General features: G+C 46.0%; 1 long non-coding RNA gene across 1 annotated transcript; it reads left to right on the top strand.

The window, feature by feature from the left end:
• Positions 1–425: 425 nt before the first annotated feature.
• On the top strand, positions 426–27,543 carry LOC142497413 (uncharacterized). Its single transcript, XR_012802249.1, has 5 exons — positions 426–604; positions 18,134–18,235; positions 21,647–23,243; positions 26,754–27,254; positions 27,389–27,543. It is a non-coding gene; the product is annotated as an uncharacterized LOC142497413 (long non-coding RNA).
• Positions 27,544–27,804: the final 261 nt, after the last annotated feature.

Raw genomic sequence — 27,804 nt, 5'->3', positions numbered from 1 at the left:
GCTAGGGGGGTCAGCAGCAAGGAGGGTCAGCGCCAAAAGGGGGTTAGCAGCAAGGGGGGTTGGCGGCAAGGGGGGTCAGCGGCAAGGGGGTCAGCAGCAAGGGGGGTCAGCGGCAAGTGGGGGTGAGCGCCTCTACCTCGGGTCCCTGTGGCTGCCTGCCCGGCGGGAGGACATTGCGCAGCAGGTAGAGGAGCGGAGAAGGCAGAGACACACTCACCGTGTGCTCTGCACAAAGCGGAAGCCCCGCCCCCGGCTTCCTCTGACCTGCCTGCGACCAATCCCCTGCATCCCGGCCGGCATTCCAAGCCCCGCCTCCTTCATTCAAACCCATGCGGCCCTTCATCCAATCATCTGGCAGCATTCACTCACACAGAATACTTACCAGCTGCCGCATCCTCTTCACCGCCGTAACCGGGACACAATGGGTGGGCCGCACTGATACTCAGTGTGGGCTGCGAGTTTGACATGCCTGTATTACACTATCATACCATGCCTCTGAGCCCCTGACGAAGCTCCAGGTGGGAGGGAAACGGTTGGGCGTATGACGTAATCACATCAATTCAGGAGGAGGATCTGTAAGCTGTATGCCGTGTGTTCCAGCAAGGTTGTATCAGCGTTTTACTAGCACCGCTGTGTGCAAGATTTACATTTGATTTGACGCAGTGCATTGCTTGCTTGTATCAATTGTACATCAAATTGACAAAACATACTGTATATGGTAATGAGTATAAAGTTTAAATACTTGAATAATAATAGTAATTACTTGGTTTTTTAGTTAAACCCTTTGGCCAAAGTGTCGTAAGCCTGCATACCAACGTTACTATTATTATTCAAGTATTTATACTTTATACTCATTACCATATATGTTTTGTCAATTTGATGATGTAGCATTGGGGCACCCCTGTCTTCTGTTGTACGTATACATTTGCCACGCTCAGTAGCACTCATTTTGGCATAAATATATATTCATGATGTGGTGGATGTAGGAGTTTGAGCTAGCTGGGAATGTGTGTTAATCAATTTCTGACTGGTAACAGTCTATGGAGGTTAGGTGGCACCTCCCCCCAGAGCTCGCCCCTCCCCACCTTTTTAACTTTGGAGGTTCTGGCAACTTGCTGAAATGGACAGGACTCACTGCAGTTCCTTCCCCTCATACAGAGGTAACAGGAAGGGTTCACAGTTTTAGTGTTAGGACCTGCATTTTTGGTTTACCTTGACATTGGTATGCAGGCTTACGATGCTTTGGCCAAAGGGTTTAACTAAAAAAACAAGTAATTACTATTATTATTCAAGTATTTAAACTTTATACTCATTACATATATGTTTTGTCAATTTGATGTAGCATTGGGCACCCGTGTCTTCTGTTGTACGTATACATTTGCCACACTCAGTAGCACCCATTTTGGCATAAATATATATTCATGATGTGGTGGATGTAGGAGTTTGAGCTATCTGGGAATGTGTGTTAATCAATTTCTGACTGGTAACAGTCTATGGAGGTTTGGTGGCACCTCCCCCCAGAGCTCGCCCCTCCCCACCTTTTTAACTTGGCAGGTTCTGGCAACTTACTGAAATGGACAGGAGTCACTGCAGTTCCTTCACCTCATACAGAGGTAACAGGAAGGGTTGCTACTGAGCGTGGCAAATGTATACGTACAACAGAAGAAAGCGTCGTAAGCCTGCATACCAACGTCAAGGTAAACCAAAAATGCAGGTCCTAACACTAAAACTGTGAACTGTGAACCCTTCCTGTTACCTCTGTATGAGGGGAAGTTTAAATACTTGAATAATAATAGTAATTACTTGTTTTTTTAGTTAAACCCTTTGGCCAAAGCGTCGTAAGCCTGCATACCAACGTTACTATTATTATTCAAGTATTTAAACTTTATACTCATTACCATATATGTTTTGTCAATTTGATGTGTCATTGGGCACCCGTGTCCTCTGTTGATTGTATCAATTGTGCCAGCTATTATAGCCATTGTAGGTTACTGTGCATAAGTCTGTTATTTCAGCTTATATCTCTGGCTCAGAGGCATGGTATGATAGTGTAATAGGACACAGTATTTAGCAAGCAAGGCTGTTTTGGTGTGCTATTGGCACTATGATGTGTAAGAGTGTTTACCTAAGATTGGTTTAATAGTGCATTACGTGTATAGCAACATTGTGTCTGTTTACTGTAGCCAATGCAGGGTGTATTTGTAACAAAAGCATGGTATAATTTTGCAATAGGACACAGTGTGTCACACATATGCAAGGACATCTACTCACACACTCTAATGATAATACCCCTTATCTATCTACATGCCAATAAGCCTTATTCTTTAGCATTGCTACTACCCACCAGTAATTGAATTACTCCCACATACCAATTATGCTGTATCTTAGGCACTAGATTAGAAGTAAAAGTATACAGTGATGTTAGAGCTGTGCTGTGTCAGTCACAGCGTTTATATTTAGACTAGCTGAGAGACCCAGCGTTGCCCGGGATGTAATTTTGGGGGGGGCGTACGACAGGGTTAGGCTTTCCCCCCCCCTTGACAGCTAGGTGGGTGACTGAGTTGACTGAGTGTGTGGGTGGGTGACACTTGACTGAGTGGGTGGGTGGGTGACACTTGACTCAGTGGGTGACTTTGGGTCGGTGACTGGGTGGGTGACTTTGGGTCGGTTTGACTTTGGGTCGGTGGGTGGGTGACTTTGGGTCGGTGGGTGTGTGACTTTGGGTCGGTGGGTGGGTGACTTTGGGTCGGTGGGTGGATGGGTGACTTTGGGTCGGTGGGTGGGTGACTTTGGGTCGGTGGGTGGGTGGGTGACTTTGGGTTGGTGGGTGGGTGACTTTGGGTCGGTGGGTGGGTGGGTGACTTTGGGTCGGTTTGACTTTGGGTCGGTGGGTGACTTTGGGTCGGTGGTTGGGTGGGTGAGTTGGGTCGGTGGGTGGGTGAGTTGGGTCGGTGGGTGGATGACTTTGGGTCGGTGGGTGGGTCGGTGACTGGGTGGGTCAGTGACTGGGGTCGGTGACTGGGTGGGTCAGTGAGTGGGTAGGTGGGGTCGGTGAGTGGGTGGGTGGGGTCGGTGAGTGGGTGGGTGGGGTCGGTGAGTGGGTGGGTGGGGTCAGTGACTGGGTGGGTGGTTTTGGGTGAGACTGGGTGGGTGGTTTTGGGTGAGACTGAATGGGTGGGTGAGTGTGAGACTGAATGGGTGGGTGAGTGTGAGACTGAATGGGTGAGTGTGAGACTGAATGGGTGGGTGAGTGTGAGACTGAATGGGTGGGTGAGTGTGAGACTGGGTGGGTGAGTGTGAGACTGGGTGGGTGAGTGTGAGACTGGGTGGGTGAGTGTGAGACTGAATGGGTGGGTGAGTGGGAGACTGAATGGGTGGGTGAGTGGGAAACTGAATGGGTGGGTGGGAAACTGAATGGGTGGGTGGGAAACTGAATGGGTGGGTGGGAAACTGAATGGGTGGGTGAGTGGGAAACGGAATGGGTGGGTGAGTGGGAAACGGAATGGGTGGGTGAGTGGGAAATGGAATGGGTGGGTGAGTGGGAAACGGAATGGGTGGGTGAGTGGGAAACGGAATGGGTGGGTGAGTGGGAAACGGAATGGGTGGGTGAGTGGGAAACGGAATGGGTGGGTGAGTGGGAAACTGAATGGGTGGGAGACTGACTGGGTGGGAGACTGACTGGGTGGGAGACTGACTGGGTGGGAGACTGACTGGGTGGGAGACTGACTGGGTGGGAGACTGACTGGGTGGGTGAGTGGGTGAGTGACTGGGTGGGTGAGTGGGAGACTGACTGGGTGGGTGAGTGGGAGACTGACTGGGTGGGTGAGTGGGAGACTGACTGGGTGGGTGAGTGGGAGACTGACTGGGTGGGTGAGTGGGAGACTGACTGGGTGGGTGAGTGGGAGACTGACTGGGTGGGTGAGTGGGAGACTGACTGGGTGGGTGAGTGTGAGACTGACTGGGTGGGTGAGTGGGTGACTGACTGGGTGGGTGACTGGGTGGGTGACTGGGTGACTGACTGGGTGGGTGAGTGGGTGACTGACTGGGTGGGTGAGTGGGTGACTGACTGGGTGGGTGACTGAATGGGTGGGTGACTGGGTGACTGACTGAATGGGTGACTGAATGGGTGGGTGACTGAGTGACTGGGTGGGTTACTGAGTGACTGGGTGGGTGACTGAGTGACTGGGTGGGTGACTGAGTGACTGGGTGGGTGGGTGACTGGGTGGGTGGGTGACTGGGTGAAAGTGACTGGGTGGGTGTGTGGGTGGGTGACTGGGGGGGTGACTGGGTGGGTGACTGACTGACTGGGTGGGTGGGTGACTGGGTGGGTGACTTGACTTTGACTTGACTGGGTGGGTGGGTGACTGGGTGGGTGACTTGACTTGACTGGGTGGGTGACTTGACTTTGACTTGACTGGGTGGGTGGGTGACTTGACTGGGTGGGTGACTAAGTGAGTTTTTGGGTGACTAAGTGAGTGGGTGGGTGGGTTACTGAGTGGGTGGGTGACTGGGTGAAAGTGACTGGGTGGGTGACTGAGTGGGTGGGTGGGTGACTGAGTGGGTGGGTGGGTGACTGAGTGGGTGGGTGACTGGGTGGGTGACTGGGTGAAAGTGACTGGGTGGGTGTGTGGGTGACTGGGTGACAGTGACTGGGTGGGAGACGGTGGGTGACTTACCTTGACCCCGTGACATCTGGCTGGGGCAGGAGGTGAGTTCGGGAAGCTGGGGGGGGGGGCAAGAGTGGCAGGAGACCCGCGCCGCGCGTCCCCTCCGTCCGGGAGCCGGCGCACGTGATGGGGAGTCTCGCGCGGCGCTTCCCCTCCGTCCGGGAGCCAACGCACGTGAGGGGGAGTCCCGCGCCACGCTTCCCCTCTCCGGTAGCGGCGCACGTGAGGTGGAGTCCCGCGCCGCGCTTCCCCTCTCCGGTAGCGGCGCACGTGAGGGGGAGTCCCGCGCCGCGCTTCCCCTCTTCGGTAGCGGCGCACGTGAGGGGGAGAGCAGGAGGCCCGGCCCGCGCTTCCCCTCTCCGGTAGCGGCGCACGTGAGGGGGAGAGCAGGAGGCCCGGCCCGCGCTTCCCCTCTCCGGTAGCGGCGCACGTGAGGGGGAGAGCAGGAGGCCCGGGCCGCGCCGCGAGGGGGGAGGAGCCTGGAGTTTGCTGCTGAGCAGGAGGGCCGCGGCGCACAGTGAGGGTGATGGTGCGGCTGGGGATGTTGCGGAGCGTGGGGATTTGGGTGAGGTGGGGGGAGAGAGTGAGGGGCACCGGGAGAGGAGGAGGGGTGTGTGTGTGTGTGGAAGGTGAGCTGCGGTCCAACTGACGGGGGAGAGTGAGGGTGTGTGTGTGTGTGTGTGAGGGTGTGTGTGTGTGAGGGGGGGGTGTGTGTGTGTGTGTGTGTGTGTGTGTGTGTGTGTGTGTGTGTGTGTGTGTGTGTGTGTGTGTTTTGCCCGTCACTCTGCCTCAGGCCAATGAGAGGTGCGGGGGCGGGCAGGCCAAGGGACCAATGAGATTGCCGCTAGGGACGCAGACATACAGTGCTTTCAGAAATATATAGTAGATAAAACATACTGGACACCTAACAAGCTCATATTGAACCCCCACAATAACCACAACATATATATAAGCATATGAGTGTCACAGAGGAGTGCTACTGAGCATGGCAATATATATTTAAAACCAGAGACAGAACATAAAACACAGACAGAGCTCAGTGCACATCCAGTGAAACTCATACACAGTACAGTGCCTAAATATATATGTACAGGTTATTAAAAGCTTCAATCAGACTTATAACTTTGCAACTAATATTGACAGATTTATTATAAATCATTCTTCCTGGTATTGCACAGGTTATTAAGAATTTATATTAGTGTTAGGGACCCCAGGAAATGTGGTCTGCCGTGCAGTGGCTCAGGGGCTTACAACAATTTTGGCCAAAAATGTTAAACTAAAAGACCATTTTATTTAATAGATACATATATATTTAGGCACTGTACCGTGTATGAATTTCACTGGATGTGCACTGAGCTCTGTCTGTTTATATATAGATTTATATTTAGATAGCCAACTCCTTGTTTATTTTATCAATACTGACATAGTGACCAGAGAAGAAGTAAAATTATACAGTGATGTTAGAGCTGTGCTGTGTTAGTCACAGCGTTTATATTTAGATAATCAGATCTCGATCTCATCATAGTGGTATAGTGGGTATTACATCTCATTCATTTGCTGGTGGGTTACTAGTAAAACAGCGCCATAGACCCAGTTCTGGACAAGTTTATGATATCAGACATGATTAAGTTTGGTGTTATGTGTAAAAAAAAATTTGGTATATCAGACACACCAAAGGCACTACATTTCTTCACTTATCTCCTCACAAATGTTTTAAGGAAAATTAAATAAAACTAAAAAAAATATTTGTTCACATGTGCTCTAAAGTATTAATAGCACACATAATAAATGTTAAGTTTTAAATAAACCTTGGTGTGCATCATTAGAGTGCTTCTTTTTTAGAGACTGGCTGCTAACATTATCTCTATATTATGTGCGCTAATTACCCTTCTTGAAATACAATGTTAATTTTTCAATGCTTTAATAAATCCCAGCAGGCTCTATTAATTATGGAACAAAAGACAGCAATAAAAACATATCCTTGTTAAAAAGAATAAACAAAGTTAATCTAGTCATATTAATTAATCCCATGTGTCACATACAGTAAACACCTCTAATTAGTCCCGTTTCTTGTTTTTAAAACAGAACGTAACAATTGTGTTCACAGACCTTTTTTATTGCATTTGATATCCATAGGTTACTCTGGTTGATTATTCATTTGCAGTAGAATTCCTCTTCAGGATATTTTTACTTTATAACACACCATAATATTTTACCGGTAGACCAACCATATTAAGAAAAACAAAAATCCTTTGTGTTATCGCCATTGAAAATTTAGGGCATTCGGAAAATCACTTTGTGTTCAATTTCTTCTTGTTCCAGAAATATTAGACAGGAAGATCTTTCACTAGATAGATCTTTCACTAGATATATATTACCTTACATTAAACATATAGGAAGAATACACTGGTATTTAATAAAATATATTTTCCATAAGATCCAGATAGTCTCCCCATTTCTATCTAACCACAAAAAAACAATAGGTAGAAATTTGAACCAACAGCTTTTCTGGGGCCCAGGACTGTGGTTTTGACCTGCATCCTGGGTTGATGTGCTGGATGTAGGGAGAGGGAGGGGGTCCCACCTGAGAGTGGAGGGTAGCACACCATGGGCCTAGCAGTGTAAGAGGCCAATCACAGAAGTTGCGCCTAACTTCCGGGGACCCACTTCAGGGATCAGCCGGCCGGGCACCACTTGGCTTGGGACACTTGTCTCGGCTCTCCTGCCCTGTCGGTGGCCACAACTAGCATCATGTTCTTAACCAATGCAAGAGTACATATGTAGGGAAGCAGCATTAAAAGTATGTATTCACAAATATCACAAGATTACATTAATTTGAACAAGCTTTTCTCACACTATAAATGATTAAAATGCACATGCACTAAATTATATAAATATGTTTACCTGTTATTTAGATTTTACTGTAAAAAAGTCTAAAAGAAAAAAAGTAGTCAGTATGTCCTATATGAGACACTTTAGTAAGCTATAAGGTGTCTTCTAGCATCGGAAAGTGTATTTTGACTGGACTGCTTAAGGAATAAGGCACTGTGGGCCTTATTCAGAAAGCCTCGATAAGGTCCTTATCAAGCACTTATCGACCAAAATGGCTACTCATATTCAGATAGCCTCGATAAGTGCTCGATAACTGCCTGTATCGACGCAAAATTTTATCGCTATCCGAAATTCGCCGACTGAGCAGCGATCAGCCCCTTATCGACCATTTTCGGATGGTTGATAAACTCGCGCGATTCAGAGACCCGCGAGTCAGCTGCCACGGCATATCGCAGCCCATCGCAGCCCTAAAAGGCGATCTTCTCCCCAAATCCAATTCACCACAAATTTTTTGGTCAATTGGTGGGGAGAGGCCTCGATGAGCAGCGATGTGTCAGGACTTAGAAAAAATCAGGCCCCTTTCCTGCCTCGGATTGATGCCGGGGGTCTCTGGAGCTGATAGCCATTAATAGCAGCTCCGGACACCCCCGGCATGCATCCGAGGCAGGGAACATGCATATACAGCAACTGCATTACCTTAGCGGCTAACCGCTAAGGCAATGAAGGGGTTAAACACCCGTGCCAAGCTTACTGTAAGAAACATACAATACAATACAGTGGCTAGCGGGGGTGGGTGAAGGGGGAATTTCTCCCTTAGTGGCTGTTTAGGCATTGCGGGGGGGTTGTGGGGGCAGTTAACCCCTTCATTACCTTAGCGGTTAATACTGCTAAGGTAATAAAGGGGTTAACCCAACCGCTACCCACCCGCAAAGTCTAAACACCCATCCTTAGGGCTAATACCCCCTTCACCCACCCGTGAGGCCTAAACACCCACCCTGACAGACTATACCCACCCTATACCCATTGAGTAGTATAGTGGTTCATCATACCCATATAAAAATAATATGGGCATGATAAGCCTCTATAGCACTCAATGGGCACCCTAATGACAATAAATTAATACACAAGACACACAATAATAAAATGTAACTAAACTCCAAAAAATCACACGTCACTAAATACAAACAGTAGCTAGCTAATCCAATCAATACAATCAATAGCAACATCAACAATGAATTAATTAAACCATTAACCAATCTAAACAATTAATTCCGAAACAACTCAAAATGAATAGTAACACTAACCAATGTAAACAATGAATTACTCCAACATTAATGAATTTAAACAGTTAAATAGAAAGAAAGAAATTCTAACAATCTCTGAAGTAACCATAAAACACATTAGCTAACATAATATAACATTAAATACAAACAAACACCAATCGCAAACCTTTAATTACATTAAGCATGAAAAAACAAACAATGACATCCACATAATACATGAAATGCCAAAAAGCAACACCAATACCAAGCGAGAAATGCCCCCCAAATATTGTCATAATAATGTATTAATCTGTACCCTAAAGAGGTACCGATTAATATATTATCAGTCAATGTGCCTCCCCCCAAAAAATAAAAAAACACATCCAAAGATTAAACCTGTAAAAAGAGACATTTACAAACATTGAATATATTACTTACCATTAGAAGCGGTGGCCCTCCAACTCCCGGGGAAACAGGAAGGGAATGATGCCAGCCAATCAGAATGGCTGTGCTTATTTCCCTTTAACATGACGTCACTAAATCCAAGATGGCCGCTGTGTCACAAGGTAGTTCAGCCAATCAGAGTGTGGAATTTGTTCCCACGATCTGATTGGCTGAAATACCATCTGACGCCGGCTTCATGACGTCATCTTAAAGGCAAATGAAGCACAGCCATTCTGATTGGCTGGCATCATTCCCTTTAAGTGACGTCACGGCAAAAAAAAAAATATTAAAGTCTGCACATGGTTTTAACAGCCAATCAGGTGGCTGTTAACCATTTTGAGGGTAAATGTGACGTCACAAGCCATATTTAAGGCCGTGACGCCTCATTTGAGCCCAAGAAGCCGACGAGACAGCATCGGCTGGGATTTAACATGGGGTATTTTGGATTGACAGATGAAGAAAGAAGATAAAGAAGAACAAGAAATGGTGACAGATGAAGATAGAAAAAGGTGATTAAAGAAAGAAAAAAGAAGATTGGGGTACCTGAGCCGGATCTTCATGGCGGATGGCATCGGATGCTGTTGGAGGGCTTCAAGGTACGTGAGCTTCCTGTTTCCCCGGGAGTCGGAGGGCCACCGCTTCTAATGGTAAGTAATATATTCAATGTTTGTAAATGTCTCTTTTTACAGGTTTAATCTTTGGATGTGTTTTTTTGATTTTTTTGGCGGAGGCACATTGACTGATAATATATTAATCGGTACCTCTTTAGGGTACAGATTAATACATTATTATGACAATATTTGGGGGGCATTTCTCGCTTGGTATTGGTGTTGCTTTTTGGCATTTCATGTATTATGTGGATGTCATTGTTTGTTTTTTCATGCTTAATGTAATTAAAGGTTTGCGATTGGTGTTCGTTTGTATTTAATGTTATATTATGATAGCTAATGTGTTTTATGGTTACTTCAGAGATTGTTAGAATTTCTTTCTTTCTATTTAACTGTTTAAATTCAGTAATGTTGGAGTAATTCATTGTTTACATTGATTAGTGTTACTATTTATTTTGAGTTGGTTTCGGAATTAATTGTTTAGATTGGTTAATGGTTTAATTAATTCATTGTTGATGTTGCTATTGATTGGATTAGCTGGCTACTGTTTGTATTTAGTGACGTGTGATTTTTTGGAGTTTAGTTACATTTTATTATTGTGTGTCTTGTGTATTCATTTATTGTCATTAGGGTGCCCATTGAGTGCTATAGAGGCTTATCATGCCCATATTATTATTATATGGGTATGATGTACCACTATACTACTGTCACACTTACCTATACTCTGCACGGAGACCGACCCGGGGATGCACCACGGGGCAGAGTCATGCGCCCACGCACTGCCAGGGCAGTGCAGGCACAGCAGCGTGATGTCGGCGGCAACCGGGAGGCAGGAGAACTTGAAGGAGCTGCTGGAGCCGCCCACAGGCGGAGACTTGGAGAATAGGCCGCATGACGTCATCACGTCGCGATGCGCATCGTGCACGCGCGCGGGTTGCTCGGCAACCAAACCTATCATTAAGAAAACCTGATTCCAGGCTGTTTTGGATTAGTGTCTCACCGACACCATTGGTGGACCAGAGCACAACCCTTCAAGGTAATTGGATCCTTCCCACATATATACCTGCTTCTGTCTGTCTTTCATTGCTGAGCATAAACTCCTGTTTATGCATTGTGCTCACCGCTGCTGTCTAGTTTTGTCTTGAACTTTATGTGTCCTGTTTGACTCTGCCTGTTCCTTGGATTTCTACACTCTCCAGCGCTTTGACTCCGGCTTCGTTCCTCGACTATTCTACCTTCTATTACCCTGGACCTTGGCTACGAAACTCTACCTACCCGGACTCTCCAACCCTGGAATACGGCAAGTACCCTAACTACCCTGACCTCTCCAACCCTACGATGCGGTACGACTTGGACTACGCATTCCGGACAGGACTGCGTGGTTGTGGGTCGGTGCCTATTCATCCCCACCTCAGCCCCGCGGTCTTCCGTCCTGTTTGTGGTGAGCGCAGCGTGACAATATGCTCAGCCTAACAAACATGGACGCCGCTGAGGTAGCCCGACGCCTAGACACCCATGAGGAATGCTTCCGGCAACTTACCGGATCATTTACACTGAAGGAACAACTAGTTTCCCAACTTAAACAAGACGTTGATACCCTGACGGAACAAGTTAGACGTCTAACAGTATCTACCACCAACACCGCCCCACTCGCAGCCACTCCTGCTCCCATCACACCTACCTCTGAGCCACGACTACCTGCGCCCAACCGATATGAAGGGGATCCCAACGGTTGTCGGGGGTTCCTGAACCAGTGCTTCATACAGTTTGAGCTACTGCCCTCTCAATTCCCGTCTTCACGAATAAAGGTCGCATACATACTCTCCTTGCTGACTGACGCCGCTCTAGCCTGGGCATCTCCTATCTGGGAGCAACGCCCAGATTTGACCTCTGACCTCACTCTCTTCATCACCGAATTCAGAAGGGTGTTTGACACCCCAGGGCGTAAGGTTACGGCTGCATCTACTCTGCTTAATATTTCTCAGGGAGACCGTACTGTGGCTCGTTATGCCCTGGACTTCCGGACGGTGGCTTCCGAGACCGGCTGGAATGATGTGGCTCTATCTGCAGTCTTCTGGCAGGGTCTGTCCGAATGGTTGAAGGACGAACTAGCAGCTCTGGATCGTCCCGCTGGACTTGAGGATCTGATAAACCTGTGCATCCGGATGGATCAGCGCCTCCAAGAGAGAAGGATGGAAAAAAACAAACACCCCCGAGGTATACAATCGTCTTCCTTTTCCACCATAGGTCCTCTACTCTCCACAACTCCCGTCCTAGATGAACCCATGCAGCTGGGAGGGACTAGTCTTTCGCCTATCGAGAGGCAACGGAGAAGACGAGCAGGACTGTGCCTCTACTGCGGCAATAACAGCCACCTGGTATTCAACTGTCCGCTGAAGCCGGGAAACGCCAAAGCCCAGTGAGTATAAGGAGGATCACGCTGGGTACTGCAACTTTTCCCCCTCCTCAACCCTCTACGAGGATTTATCTACCTATCTCCATATCTGGTGAGACCTTCACAGTACAGACACGGGCCTTTCTGGATTCGGGGTCAGGGGGAAACTTTGTGGACCAAGAGTTCGCTATCAAGAATAAAATACCGTTGGTACCCAAAGATCGACCGGTAGGTCTTGAAGCCATTGACGGACGACCCTTGAGCCCGTGATCATTTCCTTACAAACTACGCCCCTTAGGATGACTAGCGACTTCCACTCCGAGACCATAACATTTGATGTCATTCACATCCCCTCCTCGAACATCATTCTGGGACTTCCGTGGTTCCGGATCCACAATCCAGTCATTGACTGGACAGAGGCCACGCCACTTCGTTGGAGTTCTTTTTGCTTGGAGCATTGCATGTCTGCTCCTAAGGCAGTGGCAGGACTGGAGGTCACGGATCCTGACAGGGTACAGCTGCCGGGAATATACGAGGATTTTCGCGATGTCTTTGACAAACGCCAAGCAGAAGTACTCCCGCCACATCGGAAGTACGACTGTCCTATCGATCTTCTACCCGGGGCCATTCCCCCCAGAGGAGGGTCATACCCACTATCTATTCCTGAGACCCAGGCGATGAGAACATATATTCAGGAGAATCTCCAGAGGGGGTTCATTAAGAAATCTTCATCACCTGCTGGGGCAGGATTTTTTTTCGTCAAAAAGAAGGACGGAACCCTCAGACCCTGCATTGACTATCACGGTCTCAACAAACTCACCATAAAGAACCGCTACCCCCTTCTGTTGATAGCCGAATTATTCGACAAACTCCAAGGAGCCAGGATCTTCACCAAGCTGGACCTCAGAGGCGCCTATAATCTGGTTAGAATCAGACAAGGAGACAAATGGAAGACAGCATGCAATACTCGCGACGGGCATTACGAGTACCTGGTCATGCCATTTGGATTGTGTAATGCTCCTGCTGTCTTCCAAGACTTTGTCAACGACATTTTCAGAGACCTTCTGGACCATCATGTTATAGTATACCTGGACGATATACTAATATTTTCCAGATCTATGCCTGAACATACTATGCATGTCAAACAAGTCTTGCAGCGCTTAAGAGAGAACCACTTGTATGCTAAGCTCGAGAAATGCCATTTCCATCAAAGATCCACCTCCTTTCTCGGCTACATCATATCGGACACCGGCCTTGCTATGGACCCTACCAAGGTCAAGGCGGTACTCGAATGGCCCTGTCCCCTCTCCCTCAAGGCCATCCAAAGGTTCCTCGGCTTCGCCAACTATTACCGGAGATTCATTCAGGGATTCTCATCGGTAGTAGCACCCATCACGGCACTCACGCAGAAGGGAGCTGATCCTATGAAGTGGACTGAGAAAGCTCTTCAGGCTTTCGAGAGGATAAAGACGGCATTCGCCTCAGCACCCATCTTAACTCATCCAGATCCTTCGTTACCTTTTTTTTGGAGGTCAACGCCTCCGATGTAGGAGCAGGTGCTATACTTTCCCAGAGAAAGAATCCTCAAGCCCCACTTTATCCTTGTGCGTATTTTTCTAAAAACATTTACTCCGCCCAAAGGAATTAAAATGTAGGTAACCGGGAGCTCCTCGCTATCAAACTGGCCTTAGAAGAGTGGAGGCACTTACTGGAAGGCACAGAGACGCCGGTCACAATACTTACTGACCATAAGAATCTACTGTACATTGAGGGAGCACGGCGACTAGGATCTCGCCAGGCAAGATGGTCCTTATTCTTTACTCGCTTTAACTTCCTCATTTCCTACATCCCTGGGTCTAAGAACCTTAAAGCCAACGCCTTATCACGACAGTTCCTGGTAGAGGATAACAAGGTGGAACAACAGGAGACCATTCTCCCTTCCACTTGTATTTTGGCTGCAAATACTTTTAGTGCCTTAACGGACATTACCAAGGCTCAGAACAACATCCCGGCAGGACTCAACGTTCCGGAGGATCGGTTGTTCACTCCCCGTAAATTCCAGAGGAGAGTCATGGAGTGGGGACATTCATCCAAGACTGCAGGCCATCCTGGTACCAAAAGAACTACTGAGTTCATCGAACGCACATTCTGGTGGCCCTACATGCGGAGAGACATACAAGCTTTTGTAGCTACTTGCGCTACTTGTGCTCGAAGCAAGACGCCACACAACAGACCTGCGGGTCTCCTTCAACCATTACCCATCCCAGAACGTCCATGGACACATATATCGATGGACTTCATCGTTGAGTTGCCTAAATCTAGAGGCATGGACACCATACTTGTGGTGGTGGACAGATTTTCCAAACAGGCACACTTCATCCCTATGAAGGGTCTACCCACTGCACCAATGTTGTCCGAAGTTTTCATCAGGGAGATCTTCAGGTTACATGGGACCCCTCGGGTCATAGTGTACGATAGAGGATCCCAGTTCATCTCCCGGTTCTGGAGGGTGTTATGTAAAAGTCTGGACGTCACACTACACTTTTCGTCAGGCTATCACCCCCAGACCAATGGACAGACGGAACGCACCAATCAGTCTCTGGAACAGTTTTTGAGGTGCTTTATTGCTGACACTCAGGACGACTGGGCGGAACTTCTCCCGTGGGCAGAATTCTCCCATAATAATCTTCGGAACGAATCATCCCAACAGTCACCATTTATGGTCAACTATGGCTTCCATCCGTCTGCACTTCCTTCCCTCATCTCCAAGTCTGGAGTCCCGGCCGCAGAGGACAGGATTCGCCACTTACAAGACCTATGGCAGAAGATCCATCGGAACCTACAGCACGCTGGTATATTTCACAAGAGACAAGCGGATCATCACCGAAGAGAGATCCCAGGATACTCTGTAGGACAAAGGGTTTGGTTATCTACAAAAAACATTCGGCTAAAGGTAGCCTCACCCAAACTGGCACCACGTTTTATCGGCCCTTTCCACATCACCAAAAGGATCAACCCAGTAGCCTATCGGCTTGAACTGCCTAGGAATATGAGGATTCCTTCTGTATTTCACTCATCCCTTCTCAAACCTTGTCTACAAGACTCATCCTCCAAAGGACAACCTAAACCTCCGCAAACCATACTGGTAGATGGCCAACAAGAATACGAGGTTCAGACCATTCTCAACTCCAGAATATCCAGAGGAGGATTGCAATATCTTGTACACTGGAGAGGCTATGGCCCAGAGGAGAGAGAGTGGATCCCTCATCATCAGGTACATGCCAACCGCCTCATCTATGCCTTCCACCGTAGGCATCCTGAGAAACCATCTCTGGGTCGCCCGGAGGTCTCCCCTTAAGGGGGGGATACTGTCACACTTACCTCTACTCCGCACGGAGACCGACCCGGGGATGCACCACGGGGCAGAGTCATGCACCCATGCACTGCCAGGGCAGTGCAGGCACAGCAGCGTGATGTCGGCGCTCCGCGACGCGCATCGCGCACGCGCGCGGGTTGCTCGGCAACCGGGAGGCAGGAGAACTTGAAGGAGCTGCTGGAGCCGCCCACAGGCGGAGACTTGGAGAATAGGCCGCATGACATCATCACGTCGCGACGCGCATCGCGCACGCGCGCGGGTTGCTCGGCAACCAGACCTATCATTAAGAAAAGCTGATTCCAGGCTGTTTTGGATTAGTGTCTCACCGACACCATTGGTGGACCAGAGCACACCCCTGCAAGGTAATTGGATCCTTCCCACATATATACCTGCTTCTGTCTGTCTTTCATTGCTGAGCATAAACTCCTGTTTATGCATTGTGCTCACCGCTGCTGTCTAGTTTTGTCTTGAACTTTATCTATCCTGTTTGACCCTGCCTGTTCCTTGGATTTCTACACTCTCCAGCGCTTTGACCCCGGCTTTGTTCCTCGACTATTCTACCTTCTATTACCCTGGACCTTGGCTACGAAACTCTACCTACCCGGACTCTCCAGCCCTGGAATACGGCAAGTACCCTGACTACCCTGACCTCTCCAACCCTACGACGCGGTACGACTTGGACTACGCATTCCGGACAGGACTGTGTGGTTGTGGGTCGATGCCTATTCATCCCCACCTCAGCCCCGCGGTCTTCCGTCCTGTTTGTGGTGAGCGCAGCGTGACAACTACTCAATGGGTATAGGGTGGGTATAGTCAGTCAGGGTGGGTGCTTAGGCCTCACGGGTTGGTATCGGGTCAGGGTGGGTTAACCCCTTAATGACTATAGCAGTTAGTAACCGCTAAGGTGATTAAGGGGTTAGGGGCCATTAGAATGTATTTATTTTGTATATATGCTTTCTGGCAACGGAGGGCAGAGGGACCTGCTGTTGTGGTAAGTATAACTTTATTTATTTACTTTATTTATGTATGCTAATGCAGTGTTTAATAATGGGCAAATAATCTATTATCCATATCTGGATAATAGTTATTTTGCCCATTACTGTACTGTATGGGTTTGGGCGGAGGGGGGGGCGTGTATTGATGTTTTTTTAAATATTTATTAATATACATTTCTTTAATAGTGTAGAGGTGCAGGGGGTCTCCGGAGCTGAACCACGTTGGTTTTATGTCCGGGGACCCCCTGCTTCCCGAGATACAGGCACCTTTATGGGGGGCCGGTATCCCTCTGCATTGAAATGTCCCGCGTCACGTGACCGGAACATTTCCTTGCATAGGAGATACCGGCACCCCATAAAGAGGCCTGTATCTCGGGAAGCAGGGGGTCCCCAGACATAAAACCAACGTGGTTCAGCTCTGGAGACCCCCTGCACCTCTACACTATTAAAGAAATGTATATTTAAATAAATAATTTTCAGGCGACATTTCAGCTGGGAGAGGTGGCTCTCTCAGAGCAGCTCTCTCTGCAGCAGAAATGAATCGCTGGTTTAGGCCTTTTCAGAGGCTCAATGCTCTCGCTGGCAGCAACTCGCCAGGTTTGGGCATTCTGCTATCACAGGTATTCGAGCCTTTCTGAATACCGTGATAGCAACGCCCAAAAAACAGTCATTTTAAATTCCCTGGCGATTTTTTTTATCAACCCTCTCTGAATAAGGCCCTGTGTCTATTTAATGCCTGTATGAGCAAATATAAACAGCCTACTGTATATCAAACTATTAATATTTAGCTTGTAGCATGCAATTTAGATTTGGGAAGAAATTCTTGAGATAAGTTCCACTAACCTCGTCAAACTCCTTATGGGAGAGAGGAAAAAGGAACTACAAGAATTGTCCGTCAAAATTGATAAGGTTAAGACGGACATTATCAGTTTGCCAACACTAGAGGGGCTGCCAAAATTGGTAGAAGATATGGTGGGGAAACTGAAAAAACATGAGAAAGGGATCATGTTGAGGAAAAATAAAAAATTCCTAAGAGATAAAATTGATTATTTAGAGAACAGGCAAAAAGATTGGAAAGACAAAACAGTCAGAAGTGCTAATAAGGATATAACCTTACATGATCAGACTCCACAAAAGTCAGTAAGCACAAATCCATCTAAAATAGAACCAATGAAAAAGGATCAAAATCTGTCCGGTGTCATTCCAAAAATCAATAAATCTCTAAAAAATCCTCAGAAAAATGAGAAAGCCAGCAAAGTGAATAAAAATTCAAAGAGACCACACTATGAGAATAAGAAAGATCACTCTAAGGAAAGGCCTTATCAACAATACAAATATAGAGAAAGAAGCCATAGTGATAATTGGTCTACAGTGGGCAAAAATGGGAAACCAAATGATATCAAACATAAATATAAACATCCAAGGAGAGAACAATATACTCCTAAGGAAGACAAACGTATAGAATTTGATATCCCGGTTTCTAACAAATTCTCAAAACTAAGAGGTAAAGGAAGTGTCAGTGAAAATGATGATAATAATGACTGTTTTTTTCAGAAAACAACAAAAAACAAGCTCAAAAGACCGAGCTGGGATCTAGACAACCCTCCCTCAAATCCCCTGACAAAAGTGAATCGCAAAAGGGGATACTCAGACGAGGTAAGAGAGGAGGGAAAAAGCCCGCCCACAAAGAGGGGATCCCTGAGTCATTAACATTAATCTCTAACGGGATATTTAATTTATCTTCGCTCACTATAGATCACCATCTCTTTAATGTGCTAAAGAAGGGGCTCACCTTTGCACCTACAAGGGCTGCGAAAGAGTTTGATCTATACATTGACCTTCAAAAATATTTGAGGAAAATGAAATTACTGCATCATTTTAGTAGCTCTGGTGACAAACTAGCTAACACTCAAATTAAAAAACCTATAGAGCATGATATTGAAGATACAGCATTAATTGAGGACCTTGAAGCCCTTTTAAGAGAAAGTGACCCAGATTTTGTCAATTTTGGTAGTTACCTTCACTCAGGATTTAAGCCCAATTCAGTCTTCTACCCATATGCTTCTAGAGGACATAATATTGACCTATTTGGTAAAATGGTGGAGAGGGACTTTAAAGAAATGTGTAAAAAAAGATCCTCTTAACATCATTCCAACCTTACCTGGGAGGAACGTAAAAGTATAAACACCTTGAAAGCCAACCCAGATATTGTCTTGAGGTCAGCTGACAAAGGGGGTGGAATAGTCCTCTTGGATAAAGAGGACTATTTTAAAGAGGCTTATCGCATTTTGGAGGACAAAACCACTTATGTTTCTTTGGAGAGAGATCCAACTCGAGAATACTTGGGACTCATTAAAAAACATTTGACTGAGGCTCTTGCAATTGGGATTTTGTCTAAGCCAGAATATGAATATATACTCATTGAGACACCCACAGTCCCTATTTTTTATTACATCCCCAAGATTCACAAATCCCTCACTTCCCCACCTGGACGCCCTATTATTTCAGGAATCGATTCTATCACTTCTAATTTGTCTACATATATTGATTTTTACCTACAATCACTTGTCACATCACTTCCGTCTCACCTTAAAGACACCACTATGGTTTTACAGGTTTTGGATAATTTTGTTTGGAATGATAGTTGTAGATTAGCCACTTTAGATGTGCAAGCACTATACACGAGCATCCCCCACCAAAAAGGCATAGAGGCAACAAGGTATTTTCTTATGAACCCACAATTATTACCTATAACCCAAATTGATTTTATTCTCACATCAATTGAATTTATTTTGGGTCACAATTATTTTATGTTTGATTCCCATTATTTTTTACAAATATTGGGGACGGCGATGGGGACTACGTTTGCCCCATCGTTCGCTAACCTATATATGGGACTGTGGGAGTCGCTTGAGGTATTTCGATGTTCTCCTCCACAGCTTAGGCTGTGGAGGAGATATATCGATGACATCATCATTGTGTGGGAGGGAACTGAGGAATCCTATCTTGGATTTGTTGATCAACTAAATGCAAATCAATTTAATCTAAAATTTAGTGGTGTTAACAGTTCAGTTAGCATTAATTTCCTCGATTTGGAAATATATATTGAATCCAATACAGTTCAGACCAAAACACACTTTAAAGCTACTAACGTCAATTCTTATCTTGACCCTCTTAGCTGTCATGACAAAAGATGGGTTCAAAATATTCCCTTTAACCAGTTTCTAAGACTAAAGAGAAATGATTCTAAGGTTGAGGAATTTGATATACAATCTAAGTTCCTCAAAACAAGATTTCTCGATAAGAATTATAATGAGGAACTGATAGATTCCTCAATAAAGAAACTGGAAAAAATAGAAAGGAAATCACTGATGAAATATAATAAAAATAAGAGGGACAAAGGTAAAAATACAAAAATCCCTGCTTTTATAACTCAGTTCAGTGATATGCATAATGGGGTCAGGAAAATCTTAAAAAAACACTGGGGAATACTGAAAATGGACCCTGTATTGGGCCCTCAGTTAAATTCACAACCTGGGATAGTGTTTAAACGTGCGCCAAATATAAAAAACATGTTGGCCCCAAGCCAAATCACCAGAAAAGCCATCGCATCTGGTGACATCAAAGATCGCTTGGGCATTAAAGGCACATATAAATGTGGGAGGTGCAAGGCGTGCAAACATATTTGTAAAGGAACTACAGTCACGTCTTGTGCCACTAAGCGGAGTTATAACACCAAAAGTTTCATTAATTGTCAGACTACGCATGTGGTTTATGTCTTACAGTGTAACTGTAATTTACAGTACATAGGTAAGACAAAAAGGCCACAAAAAATGCGTATGTTAGAACATTTGAGAAACGTAAAAAACATACCAAAAATTACTGCTAAAGGTATGCCGCTTACACCACTATTAAAACACTTTAAAGAGATCCACAACAATGACCCCACCTGCATCACATTTAAAGGGCTTGAACATATCCAAATGAACAGCAGACAAGGCAATAGAGATAATCATTTATTAAAACGTGAACAGTATTGGATATATGAAATGCAAACTAGACATCCGATTGGTTTTAATGAACTTATTGAGCTCACTCCATTTTCGAGATAATATATTTGGCTCAATGTCTGTCTAATTTTATCTTTATTTTCATTTATTATTTATTACTATATTTGTCTCTCATTTTTATGGTATATGTATTAACATTATATGTTTTTATTAAAGCACTATATGTATTTATTTTCAACTGGGTATTTTAAAGATGAATTATAGTCTCATTATGTGTAATTAATATGTAAAATATATATTTGTTTTTGCTCTAATTCAGTGTATATAAGTTGATGATCTCAAGTTATGTTATGTTCATGTTTGTGTAAGTGGTGCAGGTTTGGATTCGTATCTGTGTCTGTTAAGCCTGCAACACGTGACCGCTGTAACACGTGACATTGCAAGGGAAAGAGGTAGCATCACTTTAAACACACTACTGGCATTCTAAGGGCATTGGGTCTGGCGTCCTAACTGATTCCCTTCTTCCTACAAATACGCGCAGATGACGCTGTACGTGACCTCCTGACGAAGCACGTGGTGCGAAACGCGTAGAGGTCACGACAGGTCATCCTGCGCGTGTTTGCTGAGAAGCTGAAACGGAGCTTGCCTGAGGCTCCAGAGGCGGTTGTTTCCATCTTCCTTTGATGCCGTGATCCGGATCCTGTACGGTTATCAGAGGTCCCCCTTCTCTGCCTCAGTGTGAGTGTTCGTTTCCCCCTGTCAGCAGTATTATAGCTCTCTATGGCGGTTTTTACCTTAACTCCCTTGGGCTGTTAGTACTTTCTCTGTTTATTATTTTTACATTGATTGTGTTTTTTTCTTATGTTGTGTATGTTTTACTGTGTTAGAGTTTTCTATGTTTAGAGACCATATATATGGTTTACATTTCTGGGCAGTTAATTCATTGAGCTGAGGAGGGGTTGGATCCCCTCAGCTGTTTATCTGTTTGTTTTAATAAATTAATACTAATTCCGTCCCTTGTGCGCTTTTGTGCATTCTTTTCTTCTCTGCAATTTAGATGTACTCACCATAAAATCTAAACAGGAGAGGAGGCACATGCGCGGTGTCTGGGTGAATGACAGCTTTGTGCCCAAACTCCGTGGTATTCTGGAGTTAATGTAAGATATAACTACTTCTTTGAAATAATTGTTCGCGACAGAAAATGGGATTCACCTACTGAAACTGTAGAGAAAAGCCCCATAACAAAAAAATAAAAATGATCTAGGAAACTATTTTATACAACAGGACGGATCCCACCATTCACTGGCCGCACAGCCTCCACCAAGTACAGGCCCCGACTCGGTCAGAGGAGGAAACTCTAGGCCAGCACTCCACAAAACAAGACATAAAAAATCTCTATGGGAGCTTAAAAACACTGCTCCAATCTGAGCTATCAAGAGCTGTGACGGTAGGGGGTAGCCGGCATTCATTAATAAAGGTGGAGCACGGCTAGCTGTCACTGAAACCGTATGGCAAGGGCTGAGAGTGTCAGCTCTTGGGTCTAAAACTGTACTTTACCATGTTGCCCTGTATTTCTGTTCCCCTTATACTGTCCCCCAAAGGGTTATAAGCTAGGAACCGTGTGTGTGGGGTTAACTATGTAAGCCCAGTAGGCCAGTTTAATGCATTCTTTGCTGTATTCCCTTTGACTCCTGGTCCCGTAGCTGCCTGTGCAAGCATATAAATGGGTTGCCTTGTATGGGTGGCCCCTTACGAGAAATAGCTGCAGGGCAGAGACTTCAGGAACATGAGAAAAAAGGAGGATATTTGGGGGCAAACAGGGTTAACCTGTAGTGCCTGCCAGCATGGTATTAGAACTGGGTCTAGGAGGCTTGTATGCAACGCAGGTTTTAGAACCCCCACTCGCAGATCCCAGTTTTAGCGTGTCAGTTCTAGGGATCAAATGTTATTGTATTGGGTGTAGAGGCTGGTGTCCTAGAACAGGTTTAGAGCCCAGTTCAAAAACCCCACGTTTAGGTCCAAATTGTAGAGTGCTAGCTCTAGGGATCAAGTTTCAGTGTTGCTGTGTTTTAAACCTACAATGACTTGTGTGTTTCTCCTGTGAGGAAAAAACAGTTTGGTGACAAAAGGCAGCCAGTGGTAGATTAGCATAGCAAAAGAAATGCAGGTTTGTTGCACATGGTGAGGTGAAAGGACTGTGAACAGGATATTTGGAGTAAAAAGCCTTTGTTTCACGTAGACCAGGGGGAGCCAGGAACCCAGGGAGTATGTGGGTGGCCAGGAAACCGGTGGCTGGATGTCAAACTCATAAGTACGATTTCCATTGGCAAGTTTTGAATTCCCCCCCTCGTATCATTGAATGCACAACCACAATCCATGCTCTAATTGGCTGCCAGCCCCCTCAGTGTATTTTATAGGCATCAAGCCCTATATAAGGGAGAGCAGTGTAGCAGATAACCCTCTTTTCTGTTGGAGATTTGAAGAGACAAGCAGCTGCTGGTGGGCCTCTCAAAGGTGATTCTGAGTGAGAGAGCTATTCACATAGAGAAGCATGGAGAGGCTTATCCAGCAGACTGGAACCAACCGGAGAAGACATTTGCTGAAGCAGGAGCCCTGAAACTAGGAAAGGGCTAGATCTCAACCCCCAGACCCCAGTAAGTGTGTATATTCTCTGTATTTTGTATTTCTGTGTGTTTCCGATAAACTTCAATTTATTTCACTTACTTGTTTTGCCTTGTGATTAATCCCTTAAATATAAATGTGTTAAAAGATCTGGTCTACCATGACAAGAGCTTTGTAGCAAATCAAGCAGGACCTGACCTCGCTGGAGGCGAGACATGGGGAATAATCTTAGACTACCGGGGATCCCTGAATCAATGGTGGAGTTTGAAGAATTTTTGTATAGATGGCTTAAAACCATGCTGCCAGACTAACCTGAAGACTCCCTTTTGCTGGACCACTGCCATAGAGTGCTGAGACTAAAGCCTCTACCGGGAGATAGCCCCAGAGTTATGGTAATACGTTTCCACTACTTCTACTTCTACTACTCAGTAGAAAGAGGAACAGGAGAGCTCTCCTTTGAAAATATCCCTCTTCAAGTCTTCCAAGACTTATCCCCCTTAGCACTCACCATATGACGCAATCTGAAACGAACTACAGCGGTACTGTGGGAACATGGGATCTGCTAATGGTGGGCCTTTCCCTTTAGGCCGCTGGAAATCAGCGACAGTACCACATTCTCCCTGAAAAATCCAGTGGAGGGTCCTGCATTCTTCTATCACGTGGGACACCAGGAGTTTGGAGGGGCTTTGCCTATCATGTACATGCCCAAAGTCAACGAGAAGCCCCCAGTGATGGAGCCGCAATCCCAGGATGGTTGATGGAAAGTGAATGCAGCAGCACAGATAAGGCTTCCTCAAGTCTACCTTAAATCGGGACAGTAAAAACCTTTTTTCCTGGGCCCTACCTCTTATCTGAGACTTCCACAGACACTCCTCCCATGGTTCAAAAGCACTGCTCTCTTCTGGAGGCCACTCACTGCCACCACTGAGGCAGGCCCACCCAACCCACGGCCCACACCAGGTAGTAGCTCTCAGCCTCCCCAGGGGCAGATTGAGACGTCTTGGGCAGGAGTGGCAGGCATGGTCATGCTATGGGGCCTTCCCCTCCCCTTGAATGATATAGAGCTTGAGACTCCAGGAGGGTGTGTAGAGGTCCTATTGATCACTCAGGGGGTGAGATAATCCAGCGCCCTCCCCCCCCCCCCATGGGAGAGGACAGGGTTACAGGGGAAGGGCCAGATACATTTTAGTGGGATATTGTGTGCGGGGGAAGGCCTGTATCAGTGATTAACGGTGGGAGGATATAGTTCTAATTGCCATCCAAACACACATGCCATAAAGCAAGCACACTTGTATAACATGAAAGACTCCTTTATTACAAAGCAAAAATAGCCACGGTAGAATAATAAAATAATCTAAAAGAAAAAAGGGATACCTTAATTACTTACAAACTCCCTAAAAGGGCAGCAATCACTCGGGCCCTTGTGCCTAAGCAACTGCAGGTAGGGATCTAGAGAAGACATAATTGTCTGCAAGAAGGGGTACGCCCTCCCTGCAGGTTATGGTTCCTTGCTACTCCAAAGAGAGGATACACAAGGGAAAGGCATAAAGAAAGAAACTAAGCAAAAAAAAATTGACCTTCACCCAGTTTGAGCACCGGATGTGGAGAGGAACACAATGTCATGGATAATGGCTTTAGCTGACACCCCGACACTTGTCAATGTTGGAGCCCACACCCCTCAGGTTTCCCATAGGCTTGGTTAGGTGAATCCTGTTGCAAGAATGGAGAAAAAAAACAAGGCAAGGAAGGGGGAGTGGGCGCTGCAGAAGTGATAGTGAATATCAATGTATTTCTAATAAAATAAAATACAAAGTGAATAAACTTCAAATGTGCAATAAACCAATATCCTTCACCAACCCATAGTGAAGAATAATAATAAAAATGTATACAAAGTGAAGTAAAGCTGCTCAACACGCTCAGATGGGACTGTTCTGTGTCCCAATGGTATCAATGTCTTTTCTTCTATAAGAGGAGGAGCGCTGAATATGTCCAGTGGTATATAAAATATAAGAAAAGAGCAAATATAGTGCAGATAGTATATACTAGTAATGAATCAGTCTTTAGGCTCTAATAAGGTTGCACTCACAAAACTTCCTGATATAGATCCACATATCTTTAACATCAGGAAGTTTTGTGAGAGCAACTGTAATGCCTGTATGCCCGCAGACCTGGCCAGTCCCCAGTACTGAGGTGGGTAAGGGTATAACAAGCACCCACAGTAGTGAGGGCGTGCCCAGAGTGTGGTAATTGTGTTGCCGGGCCTGGTGAGTAAGGGTTAACGTTATACTTGCTGAGTCCGGGGCGCCAGAGGTCGGAAGGTAGTTGTCCAAGAGCCAGAGTCCAGGGATAGGAGAGAGCAGCGTAGTGATGTCCGAAAGCCAAGGTTCAAGGGCAGGAGAAGGCAGCGTAGTCAAAGTCCAAAGCAGAGTTCAAGTTCAAACCAAGGGAATCCAAACAAGGGCAGGGACAGGAACCAGGGCTCAAATAGACAAGGGAGCTAGGCATAGACACTGCACACACAGGAGCTACAGGAAAGCTATGCAGATGGAGGAAGTAGAGGACAGACTGGGGTTATAAAGGAGGGAGGACAAATAGCAGGAAGGGGTGGAGCAGGGGTTTGTCTGGGAGCTTGCAGGGATAGGTGTGTGAGAGTAGGGGAGGAGACAGGGAGGTAGTCTTGGGTAATGGCCTGTAAGCTCCGAGGGGCGGAACCAGTATCAGGGGAGGATTGGTAAATAGAGCGGGTGCGCGCGCCCTCTGTAACGCGGTCACGTGCGCGCAATACATGAGTGCCAGAGCGTGGGGGAAGCATCGCGGAGGAGGTGCTCGGCTGAAGGGTAAGAGAGGGGGAAGGATTGTAGGAAGTAGGTGAGGGGACGGAGGTATGCCGAGGGGCGCGAGTACCCAGACGGGAGACCAGGAACGCGCGGGCACAGCGGGAGAACCGCGCGGACCGTAAACGGGAGTGCACTGAGCGTGCCGCAAGGGAGCGGGGCAGGGGCCGCGATGGCAAGGAAAGGGTTAGCCGGAGGGACCAAGGTGACGGGGACACTCTGGGAAGAGCGAGTCCCCCGATCCGTTACAGCAACCTTATTAGAGCCTAAAGACTGATTCATTACTAGTATATATTATCTGCACTATTTTTGCTCTTTTCTTATATTTTATATACCACTGGACATATTCAGCGCTCCTCCTCTTATAGAAGAAAATAAATTCTCCGTATATGCCATTTTTTAAATGTTTAATAGTTTGATTTATAGTATGTGTACAGAATTTAGATGTAGCCCCGAGATGCGAATCGACTCTGGGCTGTAGATCTTGGGCAGCTGCGATGTGCTCCCCCCCAGGTAGGCACGTGCCTACTAGTTAGTGCTATGTAACTTGTCCCTTGGTCCCCTCTCTTTGTTAGCCACCTTTATCAAGGGCAGTTGAGCACTGGACCCAGAACGCCCCAGTCTACCAATAGGAATTGTAACTTCTCTACATTTACTAATTCTCTACTTTGCAAATGTGCCTTAAAGTAATCTCTCATAATCTCATAGGTTTCAACACCCTGTGTAAAAGGCGAGTGGCATTCTCTGATTACAAAAGGATGAAAGGAGACATCGTCTTGTTACAAGAGACACTTTCAAAGATACATAATACCGAAATTCTTTGACAAACAATATCGGCAGTGTTTCCACATTTCTGCTCAAGTCAAAAAGTGAGGGCTTGCAATTCTACTGAGTAATCAAGTACCTTTTGTTCCCAGCCAAGTGCAAACAGATGAAGAAGGAAGGCTCTTGATAGTAGTGGGGACTCTCTATGGGCAGGACCTCACTATAGTAAATGTTTATGCCCCAAATGAATGCAGCACAACATTTTTGGCACATTTTTTTAATATCCTGTGCAGTCTGACGAAGCACATGAAGTGCGAAACGTGTAGAGTCACGAAGGGTTGCTCCGTGAGTTGCTATTGGTGGAGAGGTGGATCAGTAGAAGAAAGGAACGCACACAACTGATGGAGTCGACGGGTCACTACTCGCACCATTTTTAAACCAGTTGTAAGTTTTATTATTGTATCATTGCAATGTTGTTTTGCAATTTGTTTTGTAATGTGTAGTCCTGTCATGCATAATTTTTAATACAATTTCATATACTGTATCTCAGTGCGCTTTCCGCTTCTTCTCTTTTTTAGGAGAAGATTTCAACCTAGCTCTTATCTCAACCCTAGACCGATCTAAAGCCCCCACGAACTGTAGAAATGAAGACATCAAGGCCCTAACTGCTGGTTTAAAGTTACTCCAATTAACAGATGCTTGGAGAGACCTGAACCCTTTAACAAAAGATTTCACTTTCCCCACCAATCATACTCTCAAATTGATAGTACATCAAAATACATGATATGACCTGGTCGGACCATGCCTCAGTTGAATTGAGATGTACTCATTTAAATGTAAAGCCACAAGGTGCTCATTGGATTAAACGAGTCCCTGCTAAAGATCCCAAACATTCATTGTGAGGTGGAGGAAAACATATCAATCGGCTTTCAAATTAATGCAGGCGTGTCTCTGTGACGGGCAAGGGTAACCAGGCTTCATGATAAAGGTTAAG

Source organism: Ascaphus truei, chromosome 6 (genome assembly GCF_040206685.1).
Source record: "Ascaphus truei isolate aAscTru1 chromosome 6, aAscTru1.hap1, whole genome shotgun sequence".
NCBI lineage: Eukaryota > Metazoa > Chordata > Amphibia > Anura > Ascaphidae > Ascaphus > Ascaphus truei.
The sequence above is the reverse complement of the archived record's forward strand: the minus strand, read 5'-3'. Positions and strand labels throughout refer to the sequence as shown.